This window comes from Cryptomeria japonica, chromosome 3 (genome assembly GCF_030272615.1).
Source record: "Cryptomeria japonica chromosome 3, Sugi_1.0, whole genome shotgun sequence".
NCBI classification, from domain to species: domain Eukaryota; kingdom Viridiplantae; phylum Streptophyta; class Pinopsida; order Cupressales; family Cupressaceae; genus Cryptomeria; species Cryptomeria japonica.
The window spans coordinates 759,876,598-759,898,358 of NC_081407.1; the positions used below are offsets into that span (position 1 = coordinate 759,876,598).

Below are 21,761 nucleotides of genomic sequence, written 5' to 3' on the forward strand. Positions count from 1 at the left end.
TCTCAAGGAATGCAACTTCTTCCTCAAGAAAATTTTATTCACAAGTGATTTTGCTTGGTAGATCTCACTTAGCTTCTTCCAAAGCTTCTTCACAGTAGATTCTTCGTAGACATTAATCAAAATTGAGTTTGCAAGGCACAATCTTATGAGACCTTTAGCTTTTCTATCCATTACATCATATTGTGCAGCTAAAGTCGGATCTGCAAGCCTCAACTTATTCTCATCGACTGCATCCCATAGATCTCGATCAATCAACAGATCTTCCATCTTCAGCTTCCACATTTCAAAGTTTGTGCCAGAAAACTTCTCTACATCAATCCTCCCTGATATACTTGCCATCTTTACGATCCTGAAATACAGAAATGAAATACTCTGCACAAGCTTCCACTCAAACCTTGATTAGCTCAAGAAACCTTGTACCCAACAAATAGAACCAAAACTGGCCAGGCTCTGATACCACTTGTAAGAAAGCAATATGCAACTTTCAACTTAAATATTACTAAGATATCAAGATATGCACAATAAAGCATAAACAAAATAGCAATGAACACATAACACAGTGATTACCGTGGGGAAACCCTTCTGGGAGAAAAACCCCACCTTCCAAAACTCGCACAATGTATTATCAAATCAAGTTGATTACAATACACTTGCAATGCAAGTTCTTACTGGAGCGCATCACCACAACTCGAACTCAGAGAGACTCCTTCTAGCATCCAGTCTTGCAAAAAAAACTCAATTATCAAACTCCTCCCCAAGCCCTCCTTTTATAGTGATTTTACAACCTAGAAACCACTTGTGGTTTTACAAAAAAATGGGCTTAACCACCATGCCACATGGTGCCCATTTTTCACATTTACATTTCCAAAATGGAAAAACAACTAGGTTAAAATAGTAATCCCGTCCATAATTTTGTCCCCTAGCTTAGACCCTCTTAAAAGTCACAAAATGAGTCATTAAGGCTCTAAAAATGGCCCACCTATATTCTACTATGGACAAGACTCATTTTTAACAACTCACTAACCATTTTCCAATGCATAAACATGTGGAAAACTACCTCAAACAAATTCTGGAATTTTCTAGAAAAAGACTGCAAGGTTGAGACACATGTTTCTCAACACTCTCCCACATAGATATAGAAACTTTCAAGGTTGAAAAACATAGATATAGAAACTTTCATGGATGTGGTGGACGCGGCATTTTACCCGTGTCTGCTTTCCATGGTGACTCCATTGAGTTATTCAGAAGTAACACTTCTTTGGGTTTCACATTAAAACATGAGAAACATTGGCAAAGGTGATATGGCCCACAAGTATATTTGTCTTTGGTTATAAATGACTTTCCTCTTCCGTAATTTGCACGGGGATGGGTGACCAAGTTTGGTATAAAATTCTCGCATATTGTTCCCGCGCTCACATGGTTCCCGCGCTCTTCATTTTTTTTATCGTGGAAAAAATTAGAATTCCAAAGAATCTAACATATCGAAACTTAATAGATTGTAAATGTATATTTGTAGGATAAACTTCTTTATGTTAACGCAATAAAACATAATGAACGGATGATTACATTAGAGAAAGATAGGTCGAAGTGAAAATAATTGGAGTTTTATTTGCTATGTGTGACGTCACGAGGATAATTAGGTATAATAGACATATTTATATATTAATTTAAGGTTATAAGTTTATAAAGATTGATTATTTCTAATTCTACATCATATCAATTTAATAATATGAACTTTTAAATAATATGTTGAATCCTTCTATGTTTTTAGTTTGGATGGCTAGCTCAACCTGAAATATATATTTAGTCAAACCAAATATTCAACTTTTAAAAATAATAAAGACATATGATACTATTGGAACATTTTTGTGCATTAATTCAGCTTTTAATTCTATTGAATTGTATGACACACACAACTTAATAGTGAGAAGGCTTTTGTAAGAAGTATGAATGGTGAACTAATTGTTATTTATTTTGATCTAATAAGATCATTCATTTCTAGAACTTCTAATTGTGTAGATCTTACTTATAAAAAGGAGCTGTGAATAATAGAAGGCTTTTTAATACTTATATTTTTTTACTATTAGATGGAGTAATTAATTATATGAGATTTATTTTTTATCAAATAAAAATCATTTAAATAGCATCAACGAAAGTCCAAATATTTCTATGTGATTAGATTTGTAAACCATTTTTAGAAGTAGACATCTCACTTTCCATGCCACATAAAATAATATTAAAGTTGAACATGAGTCCTTATATCATAAATTCTATCGAAATTTTCTACCACCTCTTATTATTAGAGCATTTTTACACTAGATGACTTGTTATTAAATTATAAATACAAAAATAATAAATTATAAAAATGCCTCTTATATGTACTGACATGGAAAATATATTAAATATTTGGTAAATTTGTTTATCTTACATGAAACAAACCCAAATACAAGTGAAATTGCTTTGAATATATCAATGTGCATTCACATGAGTTAGTAATGTGTCAATTTTGATATTTTTTAATGTTTTGAGACAATAATAATTTCAAACTATAAGGACCTCCATATTATTAAAATAATGATATAGCATAAAATAAGCATTATTCTAAAACATTTAAAATAACATGTTCAAATATATTAGAATGGAAACATGATGTCTAAGTACAAAAGCCATTGACAAGCCCAATCATAAGGAAACCATTTCCTTTACATAGCATCAAAAGGTCAATTACAAAGAGTACAAAAATTAAGGTAACCCTAACAGGAACTCACGAGACACTATCTCCAACAAGCACACATTGGGTGAGAGCATCATCAAAAAACTTATCTACCCAACCACAAATCTTTACACTCCCCTCAAACTCTTCTTGGCATGAAGAATAACTGGCCCAACGCAAAGATGTCGAGAAATCTTAAACAAGTAGGAGTGATGGAATCTATGTAGCATGATATACTCTCTCTCTCTCTCTCTCTCTCTCTCTCTCTCTCTCTCTCTCTCTCTCTCTCTCTATGTTTGTGTGTGTGCATGTGTGCGCGTGCACACACATGCTAATATAACAATATTATGATATGGCAAAGAGTATGAGTTTTAAATGATCAAAAGTAGTAGCATGGTATAATATTAAAATTTGATAAAACATGTTTTTCCCAATGCATTTTTTAAGTCATTTGTTGATAGATATATAGAGGGTGATACTCAATCCTTATATGGTTCTCCATGTTTAGCACCATCCATTTACACAAACAAGAATTGAATGCACAAGTATACAAAGTGAAAATAGAACCATCTAATAGGTATTATCTTCTTGATAATTAAATTTAGCATAAAAATTGATTTCAAACACATTAGTACATAAGAATACCAATAACAAGATTTGTCTAAACATGATCTTGAGAGTATAAAACTCATACAGACACATGTATAAGAGTACAAAAGAAAAGGTAACTTTCAATATATCTAATTAACCTGATATCATGCAAGACATATTAAATGCTAATTCATTATTAAATCTTCTAAATGATATACTTAAAAACTAATTCATGAGTTATTATATGATGGATAAATTCACTAACATTATATCATTAACATGTTATAAATTGATAACAAATGATTATCATAAATAACTTAGTTTCATTCATTAAATCTAATTGGTTCAAATATTTTGATAATAGAAGATATTTTCTATCTTAGAATAAAATTTCTACCTTAGATTTGATTATAATATTCAATATCATATTCATCTAATCACTCCTTTGATTAAAAAGTGTTATCATGATCAAACAATCAAAATATAAGATCAAATCCATTTAATATTTTTATATATAGTCATAAACTTTAGAGTTGGTTAACCATTTAATAGTAAGGAACTATCATCTAGTCAAGAAACTATACGAACATGTCAACATGAGATTAATATGAAATTCTACCCTTATCCTTTACATTTAAAAAAACAAACTATGATATTATCATTAGAGTTTTCACTAAGTCAGAGTTCAATATTCAACAATCACAAAATAAAAAACAAAATTTATTATTTCTATATGGTAAGGGATAAGGGCTTACATCTTACCCTTGACCCAAGAGTCCATTTCTTTCATTACTATCCTTATTATCCTATTTTATATATTAGTCTTGTGATTTTAAAAAGTCTTTCTATTTTTAATCTAAACAAAGTATTGTAGAGGCATTCAAATAATAACTTATTCATCTTAAGATATACAGAAAGAATATATTCAAGTTTAGTATTCTTGACTAATGAATTTATTTCTATATGTTTAAAGTTATAACTTAATAAAGTTTAAGCTTTAATAACATCTCTACACCTCTTACTTAAATTCTCTTAATAACTACTTGCATTCTTATATTGATATATGCTACTCTATGCATTTATTAATATATAAATAAATATCTATTTTATTGATCTAATACTAATCTAATTATAAATAAATGGTAATAATCAATGGATGGATTTAGTCAAGCTAAGGATTACTGGCTATACTCTTGGGTTGACCTAAACAAATCCATGAATAATAATATGCTAATGACTATAATTAAAGTGTGAGTTAATGTATTCAATTACAATTCATTAATAGCTAAATTTTAATACAAAAATATCATTCTAAATTACTTACAAAGATTTATTACAAAGGAAAAGTATTTATGAAATTCAAAACTTATAAATCCAAATTTTTAAACTATCCAAAATAACCAATAAACTTTTACATTGTTAGACAATATAGGATAAATTGTTACTGCTACATGGATTTGAATTTTGTCTTGAACAAAGATACATTATGAATAAAGGAAGATTGCACAAAGTGACATAAATAGAATGTCATATCCAAGGAAATCTAGATAGTTCTTTTGAATGAAAATAAAAGAAATAGTGGTTATTGTTCTTAATAGAATGTATATATTATGTTCGTTAATCACACATAGACACTAAGAGAATGGTAATCAGTAGACACCAATTCCAAATTAATTACCCTTGATAACTTCTCCAAACATTATAGAAACTGATAAGATAAGATAAGAGGACATCAACAGAAAATAATACTAGATTCATGTAGAAACTTAAGGGGAAAACCATGGTGAGAAAAGCTTCTTGGATCTAATATGCAAATCTAGCCTCATAAACTAAATAATAAACTTATAATATTTTGTATGCATCAACCCATAGGAGACACCAATCCCCGAGTCTAAGAAGTGAACACCAACTATAATCATGAGGTGCCAACCTTAAATACAATAATAGAACATTAAAGATATGATATGCAGATCTTCAAGGATGAAGCTTTAGCATCACCTTGATCTAATCAACTTTTGACAACCCTCTCAAAGTGCATGAGACCTTCAATTGATTTTGCCCACTTAACCTAAAATTTAGTTGACAACTTACATAACTTTTACCATGTTTATTAGTTCTACTAGCAAGAATTACTCTTTAAATGAATCCAATTACACTTATGCATCCCTACATTATATATAATCACAACTCATCTTATAACTTATTTACAACATTCACACATTTGCCACATGCATACTTTAGACCAAACATGTAAAAGGCTTAAACCAAGATCCAACATGCTACTCCAAGAGTTGGATGATGCTATTCTTTACGAAAAAAAATTAGTTGGTCCTAGTACACTTTCACATGCTTCCTATAGTTGGTTCATAATGCAATAATTTGACCCATTCATCAAAAAAGTCATAATATATTGTGAAGTGATCTCTATGAGCATAATGTTGGCCCTAACTTTTCATGTTATTGAAGTCCACCTTTGCAACTTGAATAGATTTGTCTTTGTGTGTAGCCTTATTTATCTTCCAACATACAAGCCTCAAAATATAACTATTGTAGAATGTGGTATAAAATATTGTGGTAGTGGATATAGTTTTTGAGGAATGAACTTCATATACACATCACAAATACTTGCAAATCCTTCAACAATAAAAAATTGATTAAGATGATACTAGTGACATACTATATTGAATGATGTATTTAACATAACTTGACTCTATTTATCTAGATCAATAATTATTTGATATGACATAATATTAATTAAAATTATTGTACTTTTTGAAAACTGGATATTGAGGGTAACATAATGATAATTTATACAAAAACCTTAACTACCTCCTTTGACATTAACAAAAATATAAATTTCAACAATCTCCTCCTTTGTCATTGGTTCCAAACACGAAAAATTCTACTAACAAAATACTCCTTGTAATGGAAATTAGGGGCTCCCCTTGTGTAGAAAATTTGCTTCCATTGTAATTGGACTTTCATTCTGCTCAGTTTTGGCTTTATGCTCTTGTCATTGGACTTTCTCTCTCTCTCTCTCTCTCTCTCTCTCTCTCTCTCTCTCTCTCTCTCTCTCTCTCTCTCTCTCTCTCTCTCTCTCTCTCTCTCTCTCTCTCACACACACACACACACACACACACACACACACACACACACAATCCTTTCTTCCCCAAATGGTGTAGAATTTTGGCTTCCTTTCTCCCACTTTGACATCAATGACAAATATCCACTTTGATTCTTGGTCTTCAACTCTTGCTCTTTTTGTGAGGAAAAATTAATCTACTAATACCTTTTGTAATTTTTTTCACAATACCACCAAGACTACTTGCAGTGAGGAGTCAACACTCCTCCTCAACATATACTAACTTCCTCTTCATTTAAGAGGGGGGCGATACCACTACCAAATTCTAGCCAAGATATTAAATTGTCTCCTTTGGAAAAGGTTTTGTAATGATCTCTCCTTTGTTTCAACATATTCTATCTTCACTTATTTCCTTGCAACCTTCTCTCTTATATAGTGATACTTAATTGAGATATGGTTTTTTCCGTGAATGTGTTACCCTATCATTTGAAATGTTTATAGTACTTGTATTGTAACAAAGGATTGGCATGGGTTCTTCAAATTCAATCTACATCTACTACAATATCTTTTTTTATCTATAAAACCTAAATGCAACAAGAAACAATTGCAATATATTTTGCTTCTATCATAGACTAAGATATGAAATCCTTATTTTAGCTCAACCATGATATAAGGCTATCACCAATAAAGAAAGCTATGCCACTTGTACTATTCTTTCTATGAAAGACCATTTGGGAGAAGAGAAGACATTACCTCATCAAGCACAAAATTTAAAGTAGTGCTTCAAATGTTCATCAATAGATTGCTCCATATGTGTAGAAAAGAACATCATAAGACCATTCCTATAACTTCTTCCTCCATCTTTTGTTTACAATAGTGTTAAATGAATTAAAGTGCTCAACAACTTAATCCATATCAACCACCCTCAAAGAATACTACTTACATAGAAGATGCTTGTTCACCAATGATATGGTGTGTTACAAATTTCCTAACTTTATAAAAGGGGTCGCAGAGGATTCATGTACAACATTCAGGAGCAATAAATTTCCTAGACATAGCCAAATAAGATTACTATATTTCCTATCTAAGACAACCCAGTATTCATCCTTCATGCCTGTTGTTTTACTTCTAGTGAAATATTTCCATAGATCTCAAACCGACTGACCCTGATAGCACAGAGGTTCCATTCCCGTACCCAGTCCATATATAACTAAATAGCCTATTACATTTTCAAGGCCAATTCAACGAGAACATCTTGCCACCTCCAGATCTCTAAGGCAGCCCAAGAACTACAAGCATATCATGCGTCTCATGTAGAAAAAGTAGTCCCATTACTACCACTAGCCTAATATTCTACCAAGCATCACCAACTCCTCTACAACCTCCATAAAATATAACGCACCAACTATACTAAATCCAACTCTAGTTTATATTCTTTAAATTGGGTAAATACGAAGAAGCTTAATACTGACCTCACAACATGCTTTGCAACAATTTAACTGGTCATAGTCAAGGTGGGTATGAGACACTGACCATCTACGTCAAACTTTAATTAAGGCCGACTCTCGATGTTATGTGTGTACACTTGAAGAGTATCTCCATGCTTTTTCACAAATAACAAATTTCTCGTGTGTAGAAAAAAAGGAACATGTATTTTACAACAATCTGTTCCGCATGGTTCTTTTTGCTACGTTGTTCGATGATAAATGATCAGAATGAACTCCATATAGCACATGTAGCTTTTGACTTCATCGTGGGACATGGTATCCACATTTCCTTATAGTTGGTGGTCTTCTCCATCCCTCATCAACTAAAATTATTTTCGTATCACAAATCTAAATGTAGTTTTTAAATAAAAAGAAAAGCTTTTGCAGCCACATGAATTTGCATGGGGCCATTACATTATTTGTAAGCTGGAAGGCTAGTACAACCTCGTTTCCAAAAGGAAATAAAATCTTGATGAAAGTATGCTTAGAAGAATTAAAGCAATAAAAATAATAGTCCAATGCACTCCATGCGTGACGATAATGTAGACTATGAAATCTCATGAGTAAATTCATGCATGTCCTCCAATCTCCGTATAGTTATTAGCTGGGGACGGAAGCCAAGCATGCACAATGAAATAATCATGATGCTTAAGTAGTCAAATTTCGATTGTTGGTACTGCCTTATTTGGTAAAAGTTTAAAATTCAGGACCTTTAGGAAGGCCACTCAAGTTAATATACCCCTCTTTTCCAAGTGACTTGCATAATTTAGCTGATTTTACCTTTGATATAGAACTATAAGGTGAGATCTTGTCCAATTCTAAGTGGCTGGTACAAGTCTAACACGAATATGATAGTAGAGACATACCACACACTAACAATGATAACAAAAATACATGTAAAATTTAATTATTAAATAATTAGATATGAACAAAATATGGTTGAGACAATGGTTTTCTAGAATTCTCCCACTTATTTCAAATACCTTGCAAAAGCATAAAGGGAATATTAGCATCTAAGTATTAAGGACTATGAGGCCATTATATTTATTACACCATCTAATGTTATTTGTGCTTACATGCTTCATCAAATCATCTAAAACAATCACCAAAGAGTCAACATTTTCAATCATCATCCACTATCCTCCACCATGTGATGAGAAAAATGGTATTGTGCATCTATATGCTTCATTTATACACAAAAAATTGGGTTTTGGCCAAGCTAATGACACCTTGACTCTCACATTGAATTTAAACTACTGCTTGAATAAGGCCAACAATTCAACAAAAACTCTAAAACCAACTCGCCTCCTTACAGGCATTACTAATTGTCATGTACTATACCTCTACAATGGATAAATGACTACAACCCATCACTTGCTCATTCAAGTAATAGAAACACTAAATAGGCTAAAGAAATAGCCACTAGTAGATATTTTATGATCTACATCTCCTGTCAAAGCATTCACCTTAAGTCTCTCTTAATTGTTGTTCAATGCTCTATGCCAATATTAGCCATATAATAACCCAAGGCTCCCATTAAATCACCAATGTCTAGCTTTATGTAAAATATAACATAAATTAGAATACGAAGTAGACTAGTGTAAGGAACATGCAATATATACTCTACATTTAATGGTGAAGACGTATATAATACTTAACTAATAACTTAGTAACCAGAAAAATAGAAACATGTACTAGTATATAATTTTGCATACTAAAATATTACAACAGAAACTCAACATACTTAGTCTATCCCAATCAAACATTTCTTATTTCTCTCTCTTTTCAATGCCTAGGATGCATATAGGAACCCCTAATTGTTTATGTTGAAATGTAATGAAATTTTATATACCATATCTCTAATCATCCATTCATTGTTACCAAATATCAACAAATGATCTATGCATAAATTGATAAAAAGAGATTGATTAACATCAAAAAGTTTTATTTTTAATAATTAAATAGTTGCTAAGGGGCCCAACACCCAATAAAGTAGAAAGTAAAGTCTATAAACAACATAACACAAAAAATAGGGGAAAAAAGAAACAATTATTGGCACATCGATGACTACCATCTAGTACATAAAACCAACCCCACCAAAACCAAAGTCCAATATCTGACCAACTTTATAGGCAACCAACATAATTAGGAAATACACTAGATTATAATACAAATCATATGAATTAAACTTTTGAAACCATAATTTTGGAGATCATTGGACACCATATAAGTATTGCTTCAATTTATATGCTAATGAAACCTTGCCTTTTACCACATAGTAGTTGTTAGGGGTTATTCTTTTTCCTACAAATATTATTTAATCTTTCTTTAGTTTATTAGAAGTGGTTAATGTGAATAAACATGGAAAAATACATAATCTACATGTACCACTTTCTAACACATGAGTAATTGAGTCACACACCCTCTTTTGCCTTGTTGTGTCTCCTTCCATAACCACTAGTTTGTTCTTACCTTTAGAAGGTTATAGGGTAATTAATTTTCTCACCCTCTTTTGGCTTTTATGCCACTAATTATAACTTCTTTTCTATCTTCACTTAAGGAGGTTATGCTACATATTTTGACATTTATCAAGTAGGTAAAACTTCCCATATTTTATGGGTAGTCTGAGTTAATGCACCTATTGGTAGCTTGGTGAGCATATCAAGAGTATTCTCAAGTTCTCTTGCATTGTCTATATTGTTCTTTCATTTTAGATTTTGGCTCTACTATTTGATATTCGATTATCTATTAACTGTAGTTGCACATGATCTAGGTCAAACATGAGGTTCTAGCCCGATTATCACTTCCCAAAGAATCTAACATGGTATTGGAACTTGTTGTCTAGTACAGTTAATTTTAATATCTGGTTTTTATAGATTTGAGACTAACTGATAGCTATAATATTAAAAAACCAAGTATTCTCTTCTCCTACATCGATGCATAGCCCTAATAATAAGTACAACTTAACAAAAGAATAAGCATCCCTATAATCTACTTTGCATAGTTATATTCTTGGGAGGTTTGCATGATTGTAGCATTTAGGTAATTTTGGCAGAATTTTCAACATTTCCAAAGCATCCAAAAGGTTGGATAAAGTCACAATTGACTTTTTTTTCAAAAACATCAAAGCTTGGAGGACAAAATTAGAAATCAAATGTTAAAATTTAAAAACTTTTATAGGAGCCGTTTTAAATTTTGCATTAGAAACTCATTTTTCAGTCACTAGAAAGAAAAAATATTTTTGGCATGCAAAAACCATTTTTAATAAGTTTGGCACCTTCCCTAATTTCAATCTATGTTCTCCTACTCCTATTTCCATACATCAATATATATCCATTCTTATCTATATCCTACCTATATTTATATTCATGCATTCCCATTATTTTTTGTCCTATATTTGCATACATTTACCCATGATCATTGTATTATATATCTTTTTACAACGGACCATTTTTGTAGCATTGAGGATTGATCTTGCTTGGCTTGAATTTTAAGGAAAAATAAATTTGTTTCAAATTTTAAAATTCTCCTCTTTCCTCAAAGTCATTGGGAGTTGAGTTTGTAAAACAAGGAATTATCTAGCATGGCTTCAAATTTAAAGACATTAATTGACCATTAAGCAATCATTGACTTATTCGTATATAGAATGAACTTATGAACATTTTCATTTGGAACTTTAAATAGAATAAAAATATTGTATCAAAATCAACATCTGAGTATCTTTATCACAATCAAAAAACTATTCTAATTAAGGGAGTTGGAGAACATGACCATTGATTATTTCACTATCGTTATGATGTAGTTATAAATATACGAAGTCCTTAACAATCAATGAGGAGTATAGAATCTAGAAAATCAAAGAGAAAAAGTATATATTGTGATAGATAAGGTCTAGAGTTACAAATTAGACATGTATAATATAAAATTAATCTAGAATCACATAATTAACTTAAGTTCAATTAATATTTTGTATACAATCTTTGACAATGAAAGTTTTCAAATCATCTATTTTTTCTATAGAAGTGATTGGACTATACACTGCATCAATATTATCTTCAACATTAGTGTAATAAGTAAATATCCATACCCTTAGGTTTCTTTAAAAAAAATCAATATACACCATTTATTTTTGTCAACTTTCAATCTATTTAATCTAAATTAATATATTAAAAATTAATTATATTTACTTTTTAATTAACCTAAATGGAAAGGCGACTCTACTCTAGAATATCTCACTTTCTATGAGTTAATTATACTCTATTTTATATTAAATAAAATAGTAATAGAGAAATTAAACTTGGAAGGTCAATACAAGTCCCGTTAGAGTGAATTTATTTAGTTGTGTCATGTGCAATTATACAAGGTGTGTTAATAGTTAAAAAATAAAATCAGACAAATTAGTTTTCTGAAATAATGGTATAGACATAAATTCAACTATTCACATCTATATACCGCAGTCCTTGTGAAGCATAGCTTAAAAATTACTTTTAGTGGCAATCAAAATAATAAAAACCATATTGACTTAACGTTCCACCACTATGCTTCAAATTTGAGAATAAGATTACTGATATATTCCCCTTTAGTAATTAATGACCGGAGTGCAGGTGAGAACACCTGAATTTGTAGTTATAGAGCCCACAATAGAGGAAGGTCTTGCTTCCATACTCGAAGCTTTGGCATAGTTTGAGGATGCTCCAACCCCTGATGCTATGAAGAATGCCCCATTTAAAATCAGATCTCCCACTGATCTCCAATTACCTTCTGTTGAATCTTTGGGCTTTGTCACTTGCACATTACCCATACCATAACTATTCTACATCCCTTGAATACCAAATATATAAGACACATGAGTTGTAAGGATCTTTTACCTACTTTTGGAATAGATTATGAGGAGCAAGGAATCTATTTACTTGGCTCTTAATGGTGGGGTTTGCACTTCCCCCGATTGCATAGATTTCCCAATGGGTGTAGTCATTGTTCACCACATGGAAGTATCCATGTCGGCATCTACATCTACATTATAAAATTCATTTCTTAAACTTAAACAAATAAACGTCAGCAAGTTGTATTGTGTTCTTTGTAAAAGAAATACACAGTAGTTATAAAATTTTATTCAAACTTGGGCATTAGCTGAACAAGCCCTTCTCCAGAGTGGTTGAATGCAACTCTTACTTGCATTTTGACATCTTGGGTATAGGCATCATTGTGTCCAAGAAGCATCATCTACAAAAATAATATATATACCTGACTTGAGAAATAGCGCTCTATCGACAAGTCTATTAATACTAACATTTGTTTATGTTTCTATCTAATAATTGCCTTTTAGTACCCTACTCTAAGATCCAGGTGATAAAAGTATAATAGTGAAACCTTTTATAAATAAAGTAAATTTATGGCAGACCAAACAAGTAGTTTAAAGCACCTTGTTATGGTGAGTGAAAAAGTTGTTTGAAATGGTTATAGGAGTGGGACCCATTATGGCGTCGATCAGTCCATCTGCGCAGTTTGATAGCAAACAATGATCTACCCAAATTGCACTTCCTCCAAAGATAGAAATTCCATCTTGGTCACTCCTGGTTTTGTACCCATAATGAGTCAGGGAGCTCCTCACATTTGTATTTCCTGCAGGCTTATAGTCATGGATATGGATGCCATGTTTGATGATATTGGTCACATATTGTATTGTAATGCGAGGTCTATTTGCTATATGAACATTGGTGCCACTACCATCGATTGTCTTGTAATTTTTAATTGCTAAATAACCATATCTCTTTAGAAAATAATCCAGTGAGACTCGGTTTGAATAACAGCGTGTCGCAGAGTGCCATGTCGAGGATTGACCGGGTCATCGTCATTTGGATTTGTAACTATATAAAATCTCCCATTCTTACCTCTGATGGCATTTTTGTCGAATCCGATAGCACAGTTAGCTAGTCTCTTTCTGTTATTAACCCAGTAGGGATCACAATGCCAACAATCGTCAATGGGGTTCTCTGTTCCACACGAACTCAATAGTTCTTGAAAATTTGTAAATAATCTCAAGTGTCTGTAACATATGCTAGCTATAAAAAAAATGCTAGAACTTTGAAGTTTTATTAATTGAACTGACTTAAATATATTTTCTTTGGTCTATTTATCTTATATTGAATCTATCTCAACAACGTCAATTATTAGCTATCCGATGACATGACAATATGGTGAAATTTTTTTTTGTCTATAACAACTATGTGCCAAGTACAAATAAATGAATAATAGTATAGAACATACAGTAAATAAAATTCCGAGCAACATCATAAGAATGAATAGAACGTATTACAATAAACTTTGTGATTTAGCATTTCATATTAATGTACTAAATGGAGTAAGACATCACATTTCATTTCCATACCACCTTTAATAAATTATCTAAAGCATCTGAAACGCAACATGCTTACCATTCTAAAATCTCAGCTACAAGCTCCGGTTTCTTTTAGTTGTCTTGTATCTTTCTTGAGGAATGAAGGGATCAATGTATCCTTTATTTGGTCATATCTTTTGAGCTCCTTATAGGCTTATCATGAAACTTTTTTGTTGTTGCATCAATTTGTCTATCTTCTTCATGCTACCAATAGTTACATTTGTAATCTTTTCATGCACCTCTTTATTGTTTCTTCCCTTTTTTTTGAGCATTACATCTAAAATAGTCAAAGGTCCCATTTTTTATTTCAAGTTTTTTCTGAAGCACCTTAATTTTATTTCTTACCTCTTCTACTCATCAAAATCCTTCCTAGTCCCAACAAATATTAGCCAAAATTTCTCGACATGTGCCAACATTTTTTTAAATCTCAATTTCACTAATTCTATGACCATGTTAGATTTTGATGTCTTTAACTCCATGCTTAGTTGTTTTTCTCTTTCTCTAAGCTTCTCAGTCTCTTTTTTCAAATGATTTTTTTTTCTATAGAGACTTCTAAGAGTGTTCTCTAGAATAATTGGATGCATCAATTGATGGCAATGGGAGAGACCTTGAAGAAGATCCCAACTTATCCCTTAGCTACATATTTTCTTCTCTCAAGTATTAATTATTTGCCTTGCACCATGTGTTTTACTTTATTAATTTTTCCACATGAGCTTTACTAAAATTTGTTGCATTAATTATCAAGTTATCTGCATCCACTAGATTTGTGTCCTTAATTATTTGGACAAGAAGTTGTCCATAAATATTACTTGGATCATATATTGTTAGTGGCCTTTTTCCTATTTGGTATAAAGGCCATACAAATAGAGATTTATCATCAATATTAAATTTTGATCTAGTCTAAATTTAATCAGCAACATATGCATTTAGTTTGACCTAGATATTCCAATTGGATCTCAAATTATCAAATAGTATGGCTGCATTAGTTATCCATCCAGGTAAAATTGAAACCCCTTCCTCTTGCAGCAATCTTCTTCCCTTATCAAGGATGATGTCTTTCATCTCTTAATCCATCTTTTCCCTTAACTCTTTAAATATTTGTGGATGTTGCTTTGGCCTAATTTCCTTAACACGCACCCTTGTTTGTCTTCCTTTATCTCTTTCTCTCTTCTTGATTGGTAATGTTTAGAATTTGAAAACTTTATTCCTAGAAGAAACACCAACACAACCTAACCAATTTCCGAGCAATGAAACTAATAGTAGCAGGAAATCGGAAGGAGATAGGCTAGAATTTTTTTCTCAAAGGGTTTAGACTACAATTCTAGTCTAATAACCCCAAACTTAGTTCTATAGAAGTAATTTTAAAATTTATTTTGGATCTATTTTAGGTACTTAAATAGAAAGAAAACATAATACACAATATTGGGCTTGATAACCATGTATCCTATATTTATATCTCAATGCATTAATTTTAGTCCATTGTAACTCCTTATACTTTGTATCTTCTATTTATCCTTCCCATAACTCTTCTCTCCTTATAGCATGTATTAGGTTATGAATAATTATCTTGTAGCTACTTTAGCTCTTCAAAATTATATAATCATTATTATAATCATATATAGCTATTTAGATTGTCGTATGGGTTATAAGTACATATCAAAGTTATCTTGGATGTCATCCAAGACATAATTAAGGTGCATATAGGAGGTCTATGTTAGTTATTATCATCATGTGAAGTAGTATGTTCTTGTTAAATCCTATTGGAGCTATCGAAATCCAAGTTGTTTTAGGTGGTTGTCCCCTTATAAAGCAATATTGTTATTAAATATTTTCACCGTAATCAATATTTTATTTTTATATTTTAATTTCTTTAATCTCTTTATACTAGCATCCTCATAAATTACATCCAAACCTTTTGTCTCACCTTCAAGCGTAATTGGCCTTTGGTTATCATTGCATTGTAGAATTAACACTCCCATCTAGTTGCTCCACTATAGAAGAATACCCAATCTCTCTCAAGATCATATTCTAGCTATATAATAAATTTCACATTATGTCAATCATAACTTGTATTATTTTATCTTTACCATAACTAAAAAATATACACTTTACTACTTTATATTACATATTTGACCTCTTCTTTACGAGCACACAAGTACATATGCATCACAACCAAATACTAAAGGATATTTAATTGTGCTCTTTCTTCTTATCCAAACCACAATGTTGGTTTCATTGATAATTGCTAATGAATGGGACCCACTGATTAAGTAACATGTAGTACTAATCACCTCTCCCTATTCTAAACTAGCCCCCACTAAACATACTTATCATCCTTTCCCTTAGCAAATTACTCATGTCCTCTACAGCTCTATTTTTTTAGAAGTCTATGGAGTTGTAATATTACATTTAATATCATTCCTTTTTATTGAATCTATGAAATTTTACTTATAAATAAATTATTTACCATTATTTATTTTCAACGGTTTGATCGTTTTACTTGCCTAATTTTCTAAAGGATCCTTACACTCTTCAAATTTAATGAAGACCTTGGATTGATTCTTTATAAAATAGACCCACATCTTGATTGAGATATCATCAATTAAAGTAAAACAATACATGGTCTTTTCCAATCAAGCATGTCTACAAGACTTGACACATCACTATGAATAACATCAAAAATCACACTAGACTTAAGTAACTTGAATAAAGTTGAACATTATTTTTTTTCAATAAATTTTATATTCACAATAGTTTAATCAAGAAAACAATTAGTTAACTCTTATACAAGATTTGTGTTTTAATTCCTAAGACCCTTTACACCAATGTGGCCCATGTGGCCATGCCACAACATATTCCTCTTAGCTAGTAGCTTGGCTTCTAAGGTGAGAACATGTGAACCCATGCAACATTCAACATTACCACAGGTCTTTGACATGTGTGCCTTTACTACAATTCCTAAATTCCCTTTTCTATAATTCATGATCTTGTAAGCATATATTAAGAGGTATCACTAAACTAATATGGGTGCTAACTTAAAGGTGGAAAAGAGTTCTAAACAAAAGTCCCTTTGCCAAAAACATCACTCAATGAACACTAATTACACACTCACATCATTTATATTACTACTAGCTAATACGTCTTGTGCCAAACTTGGAATGTGCAAAGCTCCCAAAATAAATTGTATCCTCCTATCAAAAGATCTAATATTGACTCAACTATGCACAACAATACTTAGAAACACTTTGACATTGAGAAAGATCTTTCTACCATCAAATTTCTCATAGTTATAAAATCGCTCGTTGGGAGAAGTCATGTAGAAAGAAGCACCCAAAAAAAATCTTCCATTCATCCTCACATGCATGTGTAAGAAAATGTATAACACATTTTTAATTCAGCCTAAAAGGATTTAAAATATAATTCCCCATTTAATTCATTCTTTCATTTCTAGTTCTACTTGCATTCCTTCTTGATTCCAGCTTTCTTTCAACATCTCCAACATATTTCCTTTTATTTTCTAGCAGACTCGGATCTCCCTTGAGACTTAGATCTAGTCTTGTTTTCTTATCCTTCTTTTCTTTTCCTTAGACCATCCAATTTATAATCTTTCCAACTTACAACATTTGGGACAAGAGAGTCCACTACCTTATCATGCAAACAAAAGAAAAAAATTTGAATTAGTGCATCAAATGGCCATTGCTAGATTGTCTCATAAGTCTACCAATAAAAACCATAATAGGACCATGCATATATCTTCTTCCTCCATCTTTACAAGAAAAAATCTAGTTAGTATACAATAGTATTAAATGCATTGTTCAATAACCTAATCCTTATCACCTACCCTAAAAAAATACTACTTCCATAGAAGATGCTTGTTCACCAATGATTTGGTCTGGTACAACTTTCTAATCATTTCTCAAAAGGTTGGCAGAAGATTCATCTACAACATTCAGGAGCACTAAATTCCCCAAACAAAACCAAACAAGACTACTAAATTTCCTATCTAACACAACCCAATATTCATCCTGCATATGTAATTTGTTACTTTGAAGGAATGCTTTCCATAAATCTCTAACCAACTGTGCCAAACTGCATAGAGGTTCCATTCCCATAACCAGTCCGAAAATAACTAAAAAGCCGGTTACGTTTCCAAAGCCAATTGAAACAATCTCCCTCTCCTAGGTACCCTAAGAACTGCATGGATATCATGCCTCTCAAATAGATAAGTAGTCCCATTACTACTGCTGGACTCGAGATTCTACCAAGCATCACTAGCTCAACTACAACCTGCATGAACTATAATGCGTCAACTAAATTAAATTCAAGTCTAATCTATATTTATTGAATTGGATAAACTACAAGTAAATTCAATACCGAACTCCTGACGTTGTGGCCAACAATCCAAGTCGTCGTAATTAGGATGGGTATGAGACACCATTCATCTATGTCAATCTTAAACTGAAGCTGATTCTCGACTATGTGTGAGCACCTGAAGATTATATGCATGATTTTCATAAATACGCAACAAATTTCTCTCTCGTATATAAAAAATGCACATGGATTTTCCAACGATCTCTCCTCGTGGTCATTTTTCCTATATTATCTGACGATACAAGATCAAAATGAAATTCATATAGCACATGGGGTAGCCAGCAGATTTTGACAAGAACCCACCCGCGGGATTCGATGTTTATGTAGCATAGCTCTTGACTTCTTTCAGAAGTCATGGCTCTTTGTGGGATGTTGGATCCACATTTCCTTATAGCTGGTGGCCTCCTGATCCATTACTAATAAATGAAAATTATTATTTTTTTATCTCAAATCTAAATATAGGTTTTAAATAAAAACCAGCAAAAGGTTTTGTAGCCAAATGAATATACACAGGGCCATTACATCATTTCTAAGCTGAAAGGCTACTACGGCATTGTTTTCAAAACAAGATAAAATACTGACCAAAGTATGCGAGAAGAAAGGAGTAAAAAATAATAGTCAAATGCACGACGAGTATCGAAAAATGTAGCCCATGATATCTCATGAATAAATTCATGTACGCCCTCCAATTTGCATATAGTTGTTAGTTCTTTTGTGGGGATGGAAGGCGGGCATGCACAATGAAATAATCAAGATGCCCAAGTTTGTAAAATTTTGATTGTTGGTACTCCCTTATTTGGTAAAAGTTCAAAATTAGGGACTAGTCTGAAGGCCATTGAAGTTAATATACCCTCTGTGCAAAGCAACTGGCATAATTTGTGTTCATGATTTGACAACTAGAATAGAAATTCAATATTGCAAATGGATATAAATTCCTCGTGAACATGTGCAAAAGCAACTCTTAGTTTTGAAGATATACGTCTGGTTTTAGATATGATACGCCCATCGATAGTTAGTTTAGAGAAGTAGTCTCTATTTATTAATTATTTTTTATATTTATTTATTTAATAAGATTAATTATGTCAAATTATTTCATTTATTTATTAAGATTAAGAGGGAATGGATTAAAAAGGTAGCTAAAGAGAACACATACCAAATGGTTGTAGTTGAATTAAATGAGAAAAAATTGGTGAGCATGATGGCACATTCTTCAAGTGAAAACTTAACTAATGGTACTACTTCATTAAGATTATTTGCCAATGAATCAAGGCTACCTAGTTGTCTACAATTTAGAATTTTCATTGGGATGATTTAATTTAGCTGATTTTCTCATAGATATAGGACTTTAAGGTGAGATCATATCCAATTCGAGGTGGCTAGCACCTGTGTCAAAGGAAGAAGATAGTAGAAACATGCCCTACACTAACCAATGATGAGAGAAATAGATGTGAAGATTAACCATTGAATAATTAGACATGAACATTACAAAAAAGAGTTTAAGAGAATAATTTTCCAATGTTCTCACACTTATTTAAAACACCTTCCAAAATGATCAATCTAGCTATTAAGGACTACAAGGCCATTATATTTACTACACAATCTAAAGTTATTTATGCTCACATGCTTCATCAAATCATCTAAAATACTCACCAAAGAGTTAGTGTTTTCAATCATCATCCACTATCCTCCACCATGTCATGAGAATAATGATATTGTGCATCTATATGCACTACCTACATATGAAAAGTTGGGTTTTTCGAAGATAATGACACTTTGACTCTCACATCCAATCTAAACTACACCTTGAGTTAGCCTAATAATTGAAAAAAAAAATCTAAACTAAATTGTGTCCTTATAAATTTTTAATAATTGTCACGTGCTTTGCCTCTATAATGGATAAATGACTAAAACCTATCACTTGCTCATTCAACTAATAACAACATTAAATAATTTAAAGAAATAGCCACTAGTAGATATTTTTTGATTGAGATCTACTATCCAATCTAAGTTGACAAAACCTTGGATCTTGAAGGTTTGTGAGTAATCCCAAAAGTAGAAAATATAATAGTTTGTAGTGTTTCACATTCACATAAAGTCTCTATTCAGTGGTGTGCATTTCTTTATACCAATATTAGCCATATAATAAATTTGGGCTCCTACTATATTGGCAATGTCTAGCTTTATGTAAAACATAGCATACATTAGACTGTGAACAAAACTAGTGTAAGCAACATGAATTCTATACTCCATCATTATAGCTGAAGACAAATACATTATTTAACTAATAACATAGTCCCCACCAAAATAGGAATATTTACTAGTATATATTTTTTCATACTTAAATATTCTAACATAAATTCACATTCTTAGCCTATCTGAACCGAAGCTTTCTATTTTCTCTCCTTTTTCAATACCCAAGATGCACTTAGCAACCCCAAATTTTCTATGTGGAATTTTAGTGAACATTGATATATTATATTTCTAGTCATCCATTTATTGTCACCAAATATCAGCATATAATTTATACATAAATTGGTAAGAAGAAATTGATTACCATACAGTTAAACTATATAAAATGATATGGTTTGTAGCAAGTATAGATTCCGACTTCAAAAAGAATCAAACTTTTGACACCACATTTTTTGAGATTGCTTGAGACCATAAAGATATTTCTTCAATTTATACACAAATGAATCCTTACAATTTACCACATAGCGCTTGTTATTGTGAGTTTTTCATTTCCTCATATTAAGGGGTATTTATTTTTCTTACACATATTATTTAAGTTTGTTTAGGTTTATTAGGAGTGGTTAATATGAAGGCATATGGAAAAATATATAAGCTAGATGTGTCACTCTCTCCCACAAATGGGTAACTGTGTCACACACCCTCTTTTTCTTTGCTGTACCACCTCTTATAACCATGAATTTGTCCTTACATGAGTAGGTTCTGAGGTACTTGGGTTTCTCACCCTATTTTAGCTTAATGTGCCACCTCTCATAACTTCTTCTCTATCTACACTTAAGGAGTCTACGCCACATGTTTAAATGGCATTTATCAAGTAGGTAAAAGTTTCCATCTTTTATGGTTCTTAGAAGTTAACGTAACTATTGGTTATAT

General features: G+C 31.6%; 1 pseudogene; it reads right to left on the reverse strand.

Annotated features, from left to right (window-relative positions):
* Window positions 1–12,452: 12,452 nt before the first annotated feature.
* LOC131058125 (probable pectate lyase 5) lies at window positions 12,453–18,997 on the reverse strand (annotated as a pseudogene).
* Between the last annotated feature and the right edge of the window lie 2,764 nt (window positions 18,998–21,761).